General features: G+C 43.6%; 1 pseudogene; it reads left to right on the forward strand.

Moving 5' to 3' along the window:
- Positions 1 to 2586: 2586 nt before the first annotated feature.
- Positions 2587 to 4684, forward strand: LOC101000957 (annotated as a pseudogene).
- The last annotated feature ends 13291 nt before the right edge of the window (positions 4685 to 17975 follow it).

Here is a 17975-nt window from a genome sequence, read left to right on the forward strand (position 1 = left end):
CTAATCCCTATCATAATTCTAATGCTATTCTTTAGAGAAATAAATAGAAAAACAATCATAAAATTCATACAAAACCACACACACACACACACACACACACAAAATCCAAATACCCAAAGCAATCTTGAGAAAGAAAAAGAATTCTGGAAACATCACACTCCCTAATTTCAAACTATATTATAAAGCTATAGTAGTCAGAATAATATGATACTGGCATTAAGAGAGACACATTGACCAATGGAACAATAGACAGAGCCCAGGAATAAAACTATGTATACATGGTTAACTAATCTTTGAGAAGGGTATCAAGAATACACAATGGAAAAAGGAAAGTCTCTTCAATAAGTGATGTTGAAGCTGGGTGCGGTGGCTTATGCCTCTAATCCCAGGACTTTGGGAGGCTGAGGCAGGTGGATCACCTGAGGTCAGGAGTTTGAGACCAGCCTGGCCAACATGGCAAAACCCCATTTCTCTTAAAACATGCAAAAATTAGCTGGGCGTGCTGGTGCACGCCTGTGATCTCAGCTACTCAGGATGCTGAGGCAGGAGAATTGCTTGAAGCCAGGAGGCAGAGGCTGCAATGAGCTGAGGTCATGCCACTGCACTCCAGCCTGGGTGACAGAGTATGACTCTGTCTCAAATAAATAAATAAATAAATAAATAGAGCGAGCACAGTGGCTCAGGCCTGTAATCCCAGCACATTTGGAGGCCGAAGTGGGTGGATCACCTGAGGTCAGGAGTTTGAGTCCAGCCTGGCCAACATGGTGAAACCCTGTCTCTACTAAAAATACAAAAATTGGCTGGGCACAGTGGCACATGCCAGCTACTTGGAAGGCTGAGGCAGGAGAATTGCTTGAACCTGGGAGAGGGTGTTGCAGTAAGCCGAGATCATGCCACTGCATTCCATCCTGGGCGGCAGAGTGAGACTCCATCTCAAAAAAAAAAAAAACCACCAACAACAAAAAATTAAAAATAAATAAACAAATAAATTATGCTGGGAAAACTGTATGTCACATGCAAAAAAAAAAAAAATGAAATTGTACCCTTACATTATATACAAAAATTAACTCAAAATGGATTAATGACTTAAATGTAAGACTTGAAATACAAAACTCCAAGAAGAAAACACAGGAAAAAGCTTCTTGATATTAGGGGAAAAGCGTCTTGACATTGGTCTTTATAATTTTGTTTTGGCTGTGACACCAAAGCACAGGCAATAAAAGTAAAAATAAACAAATGGAACTACATCAAACTAAAATGCTTCTGTGTAGCAAAGGAAACAACCAACAAAATGAAAAGGCAACCTATGGAATCAGGGCAAATATCTGTAAACCTTACATCTGAAAATATAGCCCGGGCGCGGTGGCTCACGCCTGTAATCCCAACACTTTGGGAGGCCGAGGCGGGTGGATCACTTGAGGTCAGGAGTTCAAGACCAGCCTGGCCAACATGGTGAAACCCCGTCTCTACTAAAAATACAAAAATTAGCTGGGCATGGTGGTGCATGCCTGTAATTCCAGCTACTCAGGAGGCTGAAGCAGGAGAATTGCTTGAACCTGGGAGGCGGAGGTTGCAGTGAGCCGAGGTCACATCACTTCACTTAGGCCTGGGTGATGGAGTGAGACTCTGTCTCAAAAAAAAAAAAAAAAAGAGTTATATAAAGAAAATAAGAAGCTCATACAACTCACCAGCATAAAGCCAAATAACCAAATTTTAAAAATTATTTTTATTTTTATTTTTTGAGACAGAGTCTCGTTCTGTTGCTCAGGCTGGAGTACAATGGCGAGATCTCTGCTCACTGCAACCTCCACCTCCCGGGTTCAAGTGATTCTCCTGCCTCAGTCTCTCGAGTAGCTGGGATTACAGGTGCCCGCCACCACACCTGGTTAATTTTTTGAATTTTTAATAGAGACGGGGTTTCACCATGTTGGCCAGGTTGGTCTCAAACTCCTGACCTCAGGTTATCCACCCGTCTCAGCCTCCCAAAGTGCTGGGATTACAGGCATCAGCCACTGCGCCTGGCCACAAATAACCCAATTTTTTAAAAAGGCAAAAGATCTTGAATATAGATTTTTCCAAAGAAGCCATACAAATGGCCAAAAGGCATGTGAAAAAGTGCTCAACAGCACTCATTGTCAGAGAAATGCAAGTCAAAACTCCAATGAAGTATTGCCTCACACCTGTTAGAATGGTTATCAAAAAGACAAGGAACGTGAAATTTCGGTAAGGGTGTGGAGAAAAAATAACTTTTGTATATTGTTGGTGGGAACGTAAGTCGGTACAGCCATTATGAAAAAGAGTATGGAAGTTTCTCAAAAGTTAAAAATAGGGCCAGGTGTGGTGGCTCACATCTGCAGTCCCAGCACTTTGGGAAGCTGAAGCAGGGGGATTGCTTGAGCCCAGGAGTTTGAGACCAGCCTCGGCAACATAGTGAGACCCCATCTCTATAAAAAAAATTAGCCAGGTGTGGTGGCACACACCTATAGTCCCAGATACTCGGGAGGCTGAGGTGGGAGGATTGCTTGAATCCGGGAAGTGGAGGTTGCAGTGAATTGAGATCTTGCCACTGCATTCTAGCCTGGGCAACAGAGTGAAGCTCTGGCTCAAAAAAAAAGAAAAAAAAAAAAATTAGGTCCTAGGTACAACCTGAGTCCCATCCTCTTGCTTTTCTCCCAGACAGCATGAGCTTTACCACTTGCTCCACCACCTCCTCCACCAACTACTGGTCCCTGGGCTCTGTCCAGCTGCCCAGCCACGTGGCCCAGCTGGTCAGCAGCATGGCCAGCATCTATGCAGGTGCCAGGGGCTCAGGCTCCCAGATCTCGGTGTCCCACTCCACAAGGTTCTGGGGCGGCTTGCGGTCTGGGACCTGGTGGGAATAGGGGATATCCAGAAGGAGACCATGCAAGGCCTGAACGACCATCTGGCCTCCTACCTGGACAGAGTGAGGAGACTGCAGCCTGATAAATGGAGGCTGGAGAGCAAAATCCGGTAGCATCTGGAGAAGAAGGGACCCCAGGTGAGAGACTAGGGGCATTACTTCAAGACCATTGAGGACCTGAGGGTTCAGATCTTCGCAAGTACCGTGGACAGTGCCTGCATCATTCTGCAGATTGACAATGCCCATATTGCTGCTGATGACTTTAGAGTCAAGTGTGAGACAGAACTGGCCATGTGCCAGTCTGAGGAGAGTGACGTCCATGGGCTCCACAAGACCACTGATGACACCAATGTCACTCAGCTGCAGCTGGAGGCAGAGGTTGAGGCTCTCAAGGAGGAGCTGCTCTTCATGAAGAAAATCCACAAAGAGGAGGTAAAAGGCCTCCAAGCCCAGACTGCCAGCTCTGGGTTGACTGTGGAGGTAGATGCCCTCAAATCTCAGGACCTCACCAAGATCATGGCAGACATCCAGGCCTAATACGACAAGTTGGCTCAGAAGAACTGAGAGGAGCTGGACAAGTACTGGTCCTAGCAGACTGAGGAGAGCACCAAGCAGTCTGCTGAGATCAGAGCTGCTGAGATGATGCTCACGGAGCTGAGATGTAAAATCCAGTCCTTGGAGATCAACCTGCACTCAATGAGAAATCTGAAAGCCAGGTTGGAGAACAGCCTGAGGGAGGTGGAGACCCGCTATGCCATGCAGATGGAGCAGCTCAACAGGGTTCTGCTGCACCTGGAGTTGGAGCTGGCACAGACCTGGGCAGAGGGGCAGCACCAGACCCAGGAGTATGAGGCTCTGCTGAACATCAAGATCAAGCTGGAGGCTAAGATCGCCACCTACCACTGCCTGCTGGAAGATGGGGAGGGCTTCAATCCTGGTGATGCCCTGGACAGCAGCAACTCCATCCAAAGCATCCAGAAGACCACCACCCGCAGGATAGTGGACGGCATAGGGGTGTCTGAGACCAACAACACCAAAGTGCTAAGATGTTAAGCCAGCAGAAGCTGGGTATCCTTTGGGGCGCAGGAGGCCAATACAAAGTTCAGAGGTCATTGGGAAAAAAAATTAAAAATAGAACTACCATACAATCCAGCAATCCTACTTCTGAATATATATCCAGAGGACATGGAATCAGTATCTCAAAGAGGTATCTGCATTCCCATGTTAATTGCAGCACTATTCACAATAGCCAAGATATGGAAACAACCTAAGTGTCCATGGATGGATGAATGAATGAAGAACATTTTGGTGTGCATACATACAATGGGATATTATTCAAGCCACGTAAAAGAAGAAAATCTTGCAATATGCAACAACATTGATGAAAGCAGAAAACATCATGCTAAGTGAAATAAACCAGACCCAGAAAGACACATAACGTATGATTTCACTTGTAGAATCTAAAAAAGTCAAATTCGTAGAAGCAGAGTAGAACGACAGTTGCCAAAGGCTGAGGAATAGGAGAAATGAAGAGATGTTGATCACAGGATATAAACTTTCAGCTCTAAGATGAACAATTTCTGAGCTTGGCTCAGACCCCCACTTCTAAATAAAAAAAAAAAGATGAACAAGTTCTAGGGATCTACTGAACAGCAAGGGTAGTGTTGAATGCGTTAATTTGATTATGATAATCATTACAAAATCTATACACATATGTCAAATCATCATGTTGTATGCCTTGACTATATATGATCTTTGTCAATTAAACTTTTTTTTTTTTTTTTAAGACATAATCTTGCTCTGTCACCCAGGCTAGAGTGCAGTGGCAGGACCTTTGCCTCCCAGGTTCAGGCGATTCTCATGCCTCAGCCTCCCAAGTAGCTGAGATTACAGGCGCCCGCCACCGTGCCTGGCTAATTTTTGTATTTTTTGTCGGTTTTTTTGTTTTGTTTTGTTTTTGAGATGGAGTGTCACTCTGTCGCCAGGCTGGAGTGCAGTGACATGATGTCAGCTCACTGCAACCTCCAACTCCCTGGTTCAAGCAATTCTCCTGCCTCAACCTCCCGAGTAGCTGGGATTACAGGAACGTGCCACCATGCCCAGCTAATTTTTTTGTATTTTTACTAGAGATGAGGTTTCACCATGTTGGCCAGGCTGGTCTCACACTTCTGACCTCAGGTGATCCGCCCACCTCAGCCTCCCAAAGTGCTGGGATTACAGGCGTGAGCCACTGTGCTTGGCCTAATTTTTGTATTTTTAATAGAGACGGGGGTTTCACCGTGTTGGCCAGGCTGGTTTCAAACTCCTGACCTCAAGTGATCCACCCACCTCAGCCTCCCAAAGTGCTAAGATTACAGGCATAAGCCACTGCCCCAGCCTACATTTTTTTTTTTTTTTTGAGATTGTCTTGCTCTGTCACCCAAGCTGTAGTGCAGTGATGCCATCACAGTTCACTTTGACTTCAAACCCCTTGGGCTCAAGCAATCCTCCTGCCTCAGCCTCCCGAGTAGCTGGGTCTATGGGTATGTACCCACCACACCTGGATATATACATTTTTTTGAGATAGGGTCTCAATCCCATTGCCCAGGCTGGAGTGCAGTTGCACAATCATGGTTCACTGCAACCTTGACTTCCCCGGCTCAGGTGATCCTCCCACCTCAGCCTCCTGCATAGCTGGGACTACAGGCACACGCCACCATGCCTAGCTAATTTTTGTATTTTTTTGTAGAGACGGGGTTTTGCCTTGTTGCCCAGGCTGATCTCAAATTCCTGAGCTCAGCCAATCTGCCTGCCTCAGCCTCCCAAAATGCTGAGATTACAGGCATGACTCACCACACCTGGCCTCAACTATTTTAAAAAGAGAGAGACTTGAATACTTACAACAAGAAGCAGAAGACTGAAGTGAGTTTGGTGATCTAATCAAACACTGTTAGAAATGTCCAAAAGACATAGCAAGTGCTCTTGTTCACAAAGAAAATGAAATTCAAGTTTTGAGTAATGGCATTGTGCAGCTGAAATAGCTGCAGGTGACCAGACTGAGAAATTAAAAAACAGACGATGCATGTCTCACAAAAGGAATCTTTGTTAACAATAGTCGAAAACCATGTAGACCATTTCTAATCCAAACTGAGTGCTGAGTTGATGGCTTGGCAAGGGCTGGGAAACAGAGAAGTTGGAACACAATTCTTGCTTGTTGCATCAAGCCATAGATCTGCTAGTAAATGAATATAAAACCTTACATCAAGGCCAGGTGCGGTGGCAGAGGCTGCAGTGAGCCGAGATTGTGCCACTGCACTCCAGCCTGGGCAACAGAGTGAGACTCCGTCTAAAAAAAAAAAAAAAAGGATGGGAAGGGAAGGGAAAGATAAGACATACCAGCTACAGAGTAGGTAAAATTCTGCAAGTAGAGAATTCGAGGAATGGAAGATGAAGGGCAGAAAGCAAAGATCTTACCCAGGTTTCTCTTGGTGCTAAGAAAAGTTGTGACAGCTAGTTGACAACATATACCCCAGAATGAGCTCTAACTGGCAAGAAGATGCAAGCTGCTAGACTGAGACAGATCTGTGTATATCAAAATTAAATAATTTTTCAAAAAAAAAAAACAGGGAATTTCCGACAAACTCCAGGAAGACCAAAATGACAAAATCTTTCAGAGAGATGTTTAGTAATTCAAGATTGATCGTTGGCCCACCCTTTGAACCTGGTGAAAGCCTCCACTGTTACTGATATTGTACCCATATGGAATATCTTACTCTTGTCTTTTTTTTTTTTCTTTTGAGACAGAGTCTTGCGCTATCACCCAGGCTGGAGTGCAGTGCCATGATCTTGGCTCACTGCAACCTCCACCTCCCAGGTTCAAGCAATTCTTGTGCCTCAGCCTCCCAAGTGGCTGAGACTATAGGCATGCACCACTACACTTGGCTAATTTTTGTATTTTTTGTAGAGATGGAGTTTTGCCATGTTGGCCAGGCTGGTCTCAAACTCCTGACCTCAAGTGATCCACCCAACTCAGCCTCCCAAAGTGCTGGGATTACAGGCATGAGCCACCACACCCGGCCTCACTCTTGTGTTAGTGAAACAGATGTGTTAAAATGAAACTGTGTCTGTGGATGGTCCTATACCTAGTCCCCGGTGATCATTTCAGGTATCTAAAACAGTGTCTATCTCTCATCTGCATGTTGGGATAGCTTCATCGGTAAACCTTACTGGGGAAACTCACCAACTTCTTACATTTATTCATTCATTCTACAAAATGTTATTAAGTGCCTTTCATGACTCATGGATTTTGTTAAGCATTGGAGATAGAACATGGAACAAGACAACGTTCTAGTCTTTGTAGAACTACATTCTAACAGAGGAAACAGACAAGTAATAGAGAAACTGATAATACAATTTCAGGCAGGGATGAGGGTTACAAAGGAAAACTAAGCAGAGGAAAGGGGTAGTCATGGGAATGCTACTTTATATGTGGTGGTCAGAGAAGGCTGCCCTAAGGAGATAGACATGAATGGACAGATGGAGGGAACTATGTGAAGATCTGGGAAAGGTCCCCCAGGCAAAGAGAATAGCCAGTGCAAAGGCCTTGAGCCAGAAGCATGTTGGATATGTTGGAAAAATAGCTTTGTTTCTGAATCTAAAATAAAAGTTGGAGAGGGGGAAAAAAAAGACGCTCTTAAAGTGAAAAAGGCAGACCACAGAATGGGAGGAAATATTTGCCAACTATTGATTTGATAAGAGGCTAGTACTCAGAATATATAAAGAACACTTACAACTCAACAATAAAAAGACAAATAACTCATTTTCAAAATTGGCAAGGTATTTGAATAGATATTTCTCCAAAGAAGGTATGAAAATGTCTGATAAGTATATGCAAAGACAATAAATATCACTATTCATTAGGGAGATGCTAATCAAAACCAGAATGAGGGCTGAGTGCAGTGGCTCACACCTGTAATGCCAGCACTTTGGGAGGCTGAGACGGGTGGATCACCTGAGGTCAGGAGTTCCAGACCAGCCTGGCCAACATGGTGAAACCCTGTCTCTACTAAAAATGCAAAAATTAACTGGGCGTGGTAGCATGTGCCTGTAATCCCAGCTACTTGGGTGGCTGAGGCACAAGAATCGCTTGAACTTGGGAGGTGGAGGTTGCAGTGAGCCTAGGTCATGCCACTGCACTCCGGCTTGGGCAATAGAGAAAGACTTTGTCTCCAAAAAAAAAAAAAAAAAAAACCCAACCAGAATGACATATCACTTTACACACACTGGAATGGCTAAAATTTAAAAAGATAATAAGTGTTAGCAAGAATATGGAGAAATTGGAACTCTCTTACATTACTGGTGGGATTGTAAATTGGTATTATGACTTTGGGAAACTATTTAGCAGTTCTTCTGAATGTTAAACACAGTTACTGCATGGCCTAGTAATTTTACTTCCAAGTAGAACTGAGATTAGGTAACTGGCTACAGTTGCTGGGCTAACCAAGGGTGGTGAAAACATATGTCCACACAAAAACCTGTACATGAGTGTTCACAGTAAAACATCATTCATAATAGCCAAAAAGGGAAAACAACACAAATGTCCATCAATTGATGAATTGATCAGTTTTGAGACAGGATCTCCCTCTGTTTGCCCAGACTGGAGTGCAGTAGCACAATCGCAGATCACTGCAGCCTCTACCTCCTAGGCTCAAGCAATCCTCCCACCTCAGCCTCCCAACTGGAACTACAGGCACGTGCTACCACACCAGCTAATTTTAAAAATTCTTTTTGTAGAGAAAAGGTCTTGCTGTTGCCTAGGATGGTCTCAAATTTCTGGGCTCAAGCAATTCCCTGCCTTGGACTCCTAAAGTGCTGGAATTACAGTCATGAACCACCATGCCTACTGACAAGAGAAATTTTTATTAGAAAGTCATAATTCACTGAGTGCTTACCAAACGCCAGACATGGTGTTCAGCACTTACGGCAACCTGTTCCAGGGGTACATATTGTTACAATCTCCATGCAACACTTGAGGAAACGGAGGCTCTAATATTAGGTAACTGGCTATGGTTGCTGGGCTAGTGAGTGGCCAAGCCAGGATTTGAATTTAGGCTGTCTGACTTCAAAGCTGTTCTGGGTCTGCGTGTCTGGAATGGCCAATAGTGTAAAACATAGCTGAGGACCAGTTAACAGAGATGGAAAGTTGTCCTTTGGGTTTATTAGCAAGGAAATCTTTGGGGAACCTGGTAAAGTTCTGGGCAAGAGGGCCGATTCTAATGGTTTGAAGAGCGAGTAGGAGTGAGGAAATGGAAAGTGCTCAGCAGTTTGCCTGGGAAGTGCGGAGAGACGGAGCCCTAGCTGGAGGATGAATGTGGTGGCAGTGCTATTGCTTTTTATTTCTTGGCAATTTCAGCACATGTAAATAGTGAAAAACACCTTTGAGGAGTTGAAAAGGCCCAGTATGGTGTTCTGGGCCCAGAGGAAATAAGAAAGAAAAGTTGGAGACTGGGGGCAGCAACACATACCTGTAATCCCAGCACTTTGGGAGGCTGAGGTGGGTGGATCGCTTGAGCTCGGGAGTTCGAGACCAGGCTGGGTAACATGGCAAGACCCCTGTCTCTACAAAAGATACAAAAATTAGCCAGGCATGATGGCATGCATCTGTGGTACCAGTTACTTGGGAGGCTGAGGTGGGAGGATCACTTGAGCCCAGGAAGCAGAGGTTGCAGTGAGTCAAGTTCACGCCACTGCACTCCAGCCTGATAACAGAGTGAGATCCCATCTCAAAGCAAAACAAAACAACAACAACAACAGAGGAAAACATGGGATGGCTCCTAGTACTGACAGTCAAGAGAACTGAAATCTGACACCTAGAGACAAGCTACTTTGGTTCTTAAACTTAACTCTCGTGCTGATTTCATTGTGTGCCCTTCTTACTTTTTTGTTTTTTGAGACGAGACGAAGTCTCACCTCTGTCGCCCAGGCTGGAGTGCAGTGGCGTGACCTCAGCTCACTGCAGCCTCTTTAGCAATCGAAGCTTGTCTTCAGAAATTAAGAAGGCAGAATTGATGACTAAGGAACATCATTGTAATTAGGAAAAAAGATTAATTATTTACATCATTCAAGCCCTCTGCAATTCTTTTAATGCAGTTTCATAATCATTTGTCTTATTAATTACCATAAAAGCATGCCAATATTAGGTTTATAGCATGTCATCTTTATAATCTCTCTGTCTTCAGAGCTTCCTAAACATTCTAAGACACTATGCAGAAGTTAGAAACTGCCTGGTTTAATTGGGCCTGTAGTGAGGTCTAAATGAAGACCAGGGGAGAAACTCCACTGATTTTCAAATTTGGCTACACCTGGAAATCTACCAGGAACTTTAAAAAGTACTGATGCGTGAGTTTCAATCTGAAGACTGTATTCAAATTTAAGTGATGCTTTTTATAGATCATTTTTTTCCAGTCATGACCCAGTCCAGGATTGCATATTTCATTTCGTTTTCAGGCTCGTTAGTCTCCTTTAAACAATTCCCCAGTCTTTCTTTGCTTTCATGATCTTGATTTTTTTTTTTTTTTTTTTGAGACGGAGTTTTGCTCTTGTTGCCCAGGCTGGAGTGCAGTGGCACGATCTCGGCTCACCACCGCCTCTGCCTCCCTGGTTCAAGCGATTCTGGTGCCTCAGCCTCCTGAGTAGCTGGGATTACAGGCGCCCGTCAACATGCCTAGCTAATTTTTGTATTTTTAGTAGAGACGAGGTTATGCCATGTTGGCCGGGCTGGTCTCACACTCCTGACCTCAGGTGATCCACCCACCTCAGCCTCCCAAAGTGCTGGGATTACAGGCGTGAGCCACTGCACCCAGCCACGATCTTGACTTTTTTGAATAGTCCAGTAATTTTATAGACTGTCCTGGCCGGGTGCGGTGGCTCACATCTGTAATCTCAGCACTTTGGGAGGCCGAGGCAGGCAGATCATGAGGTCAGGAGATCGAGACCATCCTGGTTAACACGGTGAAACCCTGTCTCTACTAAAAATATAAAAAATTAGACAGGCGTTGTGGCAGGTGCCTGTAGTCCCAGTTACTCGGGAGGCTGAGGCGGGAGAATAGCTTGAACCTGGGAGGCGGAGGTTGCAGTGAGCCAAGATTGCGCCATTGCATTCTGGCCTGGCGACAGAGCGAGGCTCCATCTCAAAAAAAAGAAAGAAAGTTGGGACAACTTGAAGTGGGGACGGGGAGGGTTCCTGGTCATAGATGGATTCAAAGATTTTATGGTTGGCAGTTGGTTGAAAAACATTATGTTATTATCTAAAGATCTGGAATCAATAGAAAGGAACTCTGGATTAAGATAAGCGGTTGGCCAAGTGCAGTGGCTCATGCCTGTAATCCCAGCACTTTGGGAGGCCGAGGTGGGTGGATCACCTGAGGTCCAGGAAATCGAGGCTACAGTGAGCCGAGACTGCACCACTGCACTCCAACCTGGGTGATACAGTGAGACCCTGTCTCAAATAAAAGGTGCTAGACTCTTAGTTAATCTCTCCTGAGTCAGGAAAAGATCTGGAAAGGGAAGGGGGTTCTCTACAGAATGTAGATTTCCCCCATAAAAGTCAGCTTTGCAGGGCCATTTAAAAAATACGTCAAGGAGGCTGGGCATGGTGGCTCTCACCTGTAATCCCAGCACTTTGGGAGGCTGAGGCAGCTCAATCACGAGGTCAGGAGATTGAGACCATCCTGGCCAACGTGGTGAAACCTGGTCTTTAATAAAAATATGAAAATTAGCTGGGCAGGGTGGTGCGTGCCTGTAATCCCAGGTACTTGGGAGGCTGAGGCAGGAGAATCACCTGAACCAGAGAGTTAAAGGTTGCAGTGAGCCGAGATCATGCCACCGCACGCCAGCCTGGTGACAGAGTGAGACTCCATCTCAAAAAAAAAACCAAAAACCAAAAAGCAAATATATTTCGGGGTAAAATACTTCACTTTCAGGGCCTGCTATCTGGCATGTGATGTTACACTAGAGCCAGGTTGGAATTTGGTATATTATTGCTACAAAGAGTCAGCTTTGTCAGCAGACAGCTTAAGAGCTCTGTTTTAATGTTAATGCTGGTCAGCTGTGCCTAAATTCCAAGGACAGAGGGTATAACGAGGCAATCCCTTCAACCAATCCCTTCTTCCCCTCATGGCCTGAACTAGTTTTTCAGGCCTCCTTTGGAATGCCCTTGGCTAAAGGGGGTCCATTCACTTGGTTCAGAGTCTGAGAATGTTATGTTTGGTGTATGATCATATATACCAAAATCTACTGCGGAAGATTTTATAGGCAGATTTCATATGTAATTTGCAATTTTTTCTTTCAGTCTGTGACTTGTTATTTTGTTCACAGTGTCTTTCACAAGTGAAAGTTTTTAATTTCTAGAAAGTCCAATTTATTAAATCTTTCTTTCATAGATTATATTGTATCTAAAAAGTCATTGCCAAATCAGGAGTCACAAAGACTTTCTCCTGTGTTTTCTTTAGCAGTTTTACAGCACGATCTCTGCTCATTGCAACCTCCGCCCCGCTGGGCTCAAGCAATCTTCCCACCATAGCCTCCCAAGTAGCTGGGTCTTGCCATGTTGCCCAGGCTGGTCTCGAACTCCTGAGCTCAAGTAATCCACCCACCTTGGGCTCCTAAAGTGTTGGAATTACAGGCGTGAGCCACCACGCCCAGCCTGTATTTTATATTTAAATCTATGATTCATTTAAAGTTAATTTTTTCTAAGGTGTGAGATGTGTCAAAGTTTATTGTTTTTGCATATAGATGTCCAATTTGTTCATCACCATTTGTTGAAAAAGACTATTTCTCCATTGAATTGCCTTTGTATCTTTGATAAAAATCAGTTGACTATGTTAGTATGGTTCTATTTCTGAGCTCTCTATTTTGTTCCACTGGTTTATGTGTCTGTCCTTTCTTTTTTTTTTTTCTTTTTTCAAGATGGAGTTTCTTTGCCCAGGGTGGAGTGCAATGGAACAACCTTGGCTCTCTTGCAACCTCCGCCTCCCAGGTTCAAGCAATTCTCCTGCCTCAGCCTCCCAAGTATCTGGGATCACAGGCATGTGCCACTAGACCTGGCTGATGTTGCATTTTTAGTAGAGATGAGATTTCACCATGTTGGCCAGGCTGGTCTCGAACTCCTGACCTCAAGTGATCCACCCACCTTGGGTTGCCAAGGTGGGTAATCACACCTGGGATTACAGGCATGAGCCACCGTGTCTGGCCTTATGTGGCTATCCTTTCACATGGCCTTGATCACTGTCAGTGAATATGAGCCTTCCTACTTCATTCTCCTTTCCTAAGATTGTTTTGGTTTATTCTAGATCCCTTGAATTTCTATATGATTTTTAGGATCAGCTTGCCAATTTATCCCCCCCACATTCCCCAACTTGCTTTTCATTAGCCTAACCTTTAAGCTTTTACTTAAGTGTGATCAACCAGGTGAGGGTGGTAGGAGATATTTCCCAACACTTCTCATGTATACTCAAATTTTGGGTTCTTCTTTGAAGTGAAACAGGCTCTTCACTGTTTACAAGGTTATTTCTGATCTGCGAAACTTCTCTGTCCATATTTTTCCTCTGTTTTCCTCTATCCAGTCTTGGCTGCCACAATAAGACGGACAGAAAGTACAAAGACACTTGCATCTGTAGTGAGAACCTTAGCAGCACACAGTAATTGCACCAGGTCTGTCAAATGGACGTATAGCTTGTCAATTTTGGCAAGAGGCAGCTGGGATTTTGAAAGGGATTGTGTTGAATTGGTGGATCCATTTAGGAAATATTGCTATCTTAAGAATATTAAGTCTCCAAATCCATGAACATGAGATCTTTTTCCACTTATTTGAAGCTTTAATATCTTTCAACACTGTTTTAGAGTTTTCAGAAGTATTGCACTTCTTTTTATTACATTTATTTCTACGTAGAGTTGATTCTCATCATTTGCAGTAATCACAATCTACCAAGTCACTCCAAACATTGAACTGGTGGTTACTATAGCTTTCGGAGCAATACAGGGTGAGGTTCTTGTGAGCCTCCGGTCTCAACATTTTTGTCAGTTGAAATGCCATTTGTGTTACATAGGTTTGTTTGCCAGTGCCCTTGTAAAGCAAGTCAGTCTCACCAATGTTGAAAGCCTGCTCTTCCTCATAATCCTTTTTCTTTCTTTCTTTCTTTTTTTTTTTTTTTTTTTTGAGACAGAGTGTGACTCTGTTGCCCAGGCTGAGTGCAGTGGTGCGATCTCAGCTCACTGCAACCTCTGCCTCCCAGGTTCAAGTGATTCTCGTGCCTCAGCCTCCCAAGTAGCTGGGATTACAAGTGCGTGCCACCACACCCAGCTAATTTTTGTATTTTTAGTAGAGACAGGGTTTCACTATATTGGCCAGGCTGGTCTCGAACTCCTGACCTCAGGTGATCCACCCGCCTCAACCTCCCGAAGTGCTGGGATTACAGGCATGAGCCACTGCACCTGGCCTCATAATCCTTTTTCTGTATAACACTTAGCAGGTATTTTTAAAAATTCTTCTGTAGCCTCCTGTCTGCAGAACCTACCTCTCCAGCAACTTTAATAAGGCAGGAGACTTGGACTCTGATCCCAGCTCTCATCACAACTAGCTGTAATGTTGGGCAAGCCTCTTAGGAAAAAAAAAGACTTTTGATGAGAATATCTCTAAGGTTCCACGTATTCTAGAGTTCAGGTATTACGCCACCAAAAAAAGTAACATTCGTATAGTAATTTTTAAAGCTCATGGCACCACCTGGTGGTTACAGAAAAGGACATGCTGAAGAAAGGAGATTCTGTAATTTTTGATTTTTGAATAAAAATTTCAATTTTCAGACAATTTCCTCTCTAAACTGGCTACATATAGGTGCACTACTACATCTAAAAGCATCATAAAATTATGCTTACAATCACACCCTGCATAGAATTCCTTGTGAATGTAAAGACTTTACCCCTTGAATAGTTATCACCAATCAGCAGCTATTATTCTTACCTTTTTTTTCTTTTTTTGGAGAGATAACGTCTCACTATGTTGTCCAGGCTTGTCTCGAACTCCTGTACCCAAGAGATCCTCCCACTTCAGCCTCCCAAAGTGATAGGATTACAGGTGTGAGCCACCATGCATGGCCAGCTATTATTCTTTGGTTTTAAAGAAATCTGTTAAACAATTATATAAAATAAAATTTTTTTATTATACCAAAACATTTCCATATTAAAGTTTTTCATATGAGAAATGACTGTCAGAGGCACCAATAGATGCCTACCACATTGCGCATAAAACACAATTATAGCAGTTTGTCTCCATTTGTGTTTGTCTAATTTCTAATCAGTATTAGATTGAGGTGATGCAATTTTGGTAAAAATGCCACAGAAGTGGTAAGTTCTTAGTGTATCATTTTGAAGCAGCATCATTGTCTGGGGTAAACACCTGGGGTTGGTCATCTTGCGCCAAGAAAATAAAGGACAGGGACATGCGGTTGGGTTAAGGAGCGGAAAGTTTAATATGTAGCAGAAAGGAGAGAGGAGAGCAGCTACTTGGGAGACAGAGGCTCCAAAACACAGAATAGCAGCCGACTGCCGCAGATTTTATAGGCAGGCTTGAGAAGAAGGTGGTGTCTGATTTACCTGGGCTCACATATTGGTTTGACCAAGTGTGACACTTACATAGAGGCCAGGGAAAGCTGGTCGCCCTACCCTAATCTTTTTATGCAAATGAGCTTGCCACTGGGCTGGCGCCATCTTGTCTGTTCCTTAGGGTACACGTGGCTGCAAAAACAGAAGATGGAGCCGCCATTTTGAACATGCCTAGTCCTAGGTGGTATATTCCTATTTGCACAACTGCTGGCATTCACCGGTGCAAGCCTACAGCTTGCTTGTTTACGTCTGCAGCTCGATTTTACAGGCTGCTCTTTAGTAGAAAAGGAAATGATTTGTGGGCTGCTTTTCTTTTTCTTTTTTGAGACAGAGTCTTGCTCTGTCACACCCAGGCTGGAGTGCAGTGGCATGATCTCAGCTCACTGCAACCTCTGCCTTCTGGCTTCAAGTGATTCTCCTGCCTCAGCCTCCCGAGTAGCTGGGATTACAGGTGACTGCCATCACGCGTGGCTAATTTTTTGTATTCTTAGTGGAGATGGGGTTTCACCATGTTGGTCAGGTTCGTCTCGAACTCCTGACCTCAGTTGATCCACCCACCTTGGCTCCCCAAAGTGCTGGGATTACAGGCGTGATCTACCGTGCCTGGCCCTGGGGCTGCTTCTCATTAAAAGGGAAACCTTACCCAGGATTTCTGTATCCTATCTGCTTAAGTAATTTCTTTTTAACTCCTATATCAATACAAAAGGGTACATGATGTGAATATGTCTAATTTCTGGTTATGTTAGCTTTGATCACCTCATTAAGACAGCTATCTACTGGGTTTATCGACTATGAAGTTACTATCTTTTCGTTTGTATTTAACAAACATCTTGTTAATTACTTTGAGACTATGCAAATATCCTGTTTCTCCTAATTTTAGTACCCATAGGAGGATCTTGTCTGCAACAGTTATTACAGTGGTGTTCTAAGGATGGTTTCTGTTTCCCTCAGTCCTTTCCTATATATTAATTGGAATTATTTGGTAAAGAAGAAGTGTCTCTTTTCCTGTATTTATTTATTTACTCATTCAACAACCTATGGTTTCATAGAATTTTTTTTTTAATTTATTTTTATTTTTTATTTTTATTTTTTGAGACAGTTTCACTCTTGTTGCCCAGGCTGGAGTGCAAAGGCACGATCTCGCCTTCCTTCACCCACCGCAACCTCCGCCTCCTGGGTTCAAGCGATTCTCCTGCCTCAGTCTCCTGAGTAGCTGGGATTACAGGCAGGCGCCACCATGCCTGGCTAATTTTGTATTTTTAGTAGAGACGGGTTTCTCCATGTTGGTCAGGCTGGTCTTCACCTCCCAACCTCAGGTGATCTGCCGCCTCGGCCTCCCAAAATGCTGGGGTTACAGGCATGAGCCACTGCACTTGGCTAGATATTTATTTTATTATTTAGGTTATAGTCCAATACAGTCATTTATTTTATTGCTCAAATATGTTTGAATAATTTTAATATCATGAAAAGTTTTTGGTATAATGAAAAATATTTGAGCTGGGCGTGGTGGTGTATGCCTGTAATCCCAGTGACTCAGGAGGCTGAGGCAGAAGGATGGCTTGAGCCTGAGTTTGAGTCTGCAGTGAGCTATGATCACACCACTGCACTCCAGATCCTGACTCCAAAATATACATATATATAAATTTTATGTAATTGTTTAATAGGTTTTTGTTTTTGTTTTTGTTTTTAGAGACAGAGTCTCACTCTGTCACTCAGGCTGGTGTGGCTCACTGCAAGCTCCGCCTCCTGGCTTCACACCATTCTCCTGCCTCAGCCTCCTGAGTAGCTGGGACTATAGGCGCCCACCACCACACCTGGCTAATTTTTGTATTTTTAGTAGAGATGGTGTTTCACCATGTTAGCCAGGATGGTCTCGATGTCCTGACCTCGTGATCTGCCCATCTCAGCCTCCCAAAGTCCTGGGATTACAGGCCTGAGCCACTGCTCCTGGCCTGTTTAATAGGTTTTTTTAAAAAACCAAAGAATAATAACTGATTGGTGGTGACTGTTCAATGGTTAGTCTTGATGTTTACAAGGATTCAATGCAAGGTGTGATTTTAATCATTATTTGTATGATGCTTTTAGAAGTAGTAGTGCTTTTGTAGGTAGCCATTCTGAAGGGAAAATTGTCTGAAAATTGAAATTCTACAAAATAACTGAGGAGTACTCTTCAGGAGTGTCATGAAAAATAGGAAAAGATTGAGACCTGTCACTGAGGAAATTAGACATGACAAAATGCAGTGTGGGATCCTAGAACAGAAAAAGAACATTAGAGAGGAAACTGGTGAAACCCCAGTAAAATCTGTAGTTTATTTAGTAGCATCGTCCTGAAGTTAGTTTTGATAATTGCACTATAATTACATAAGAAGTTAAACTTAGGGGATATTGGGTGAAGGATACATGGGAACTCTACTATTTTTGCAGCTTTTCTCTAAATCTAAAATTTTTCTAAATAAAA

Source organism: Papio anubis, chromosome 5 (genome assembly GCF_008728515.1).
Source record: "Papio anubis isolate 15944 chromosome 5, Panubis1.0, whole genome shotgun sequence".
NCBI lineage: Eukaryota > Metazoa > Chordata > Mammalia > Primates > Cercopithecidae > Papio > Papio anubis.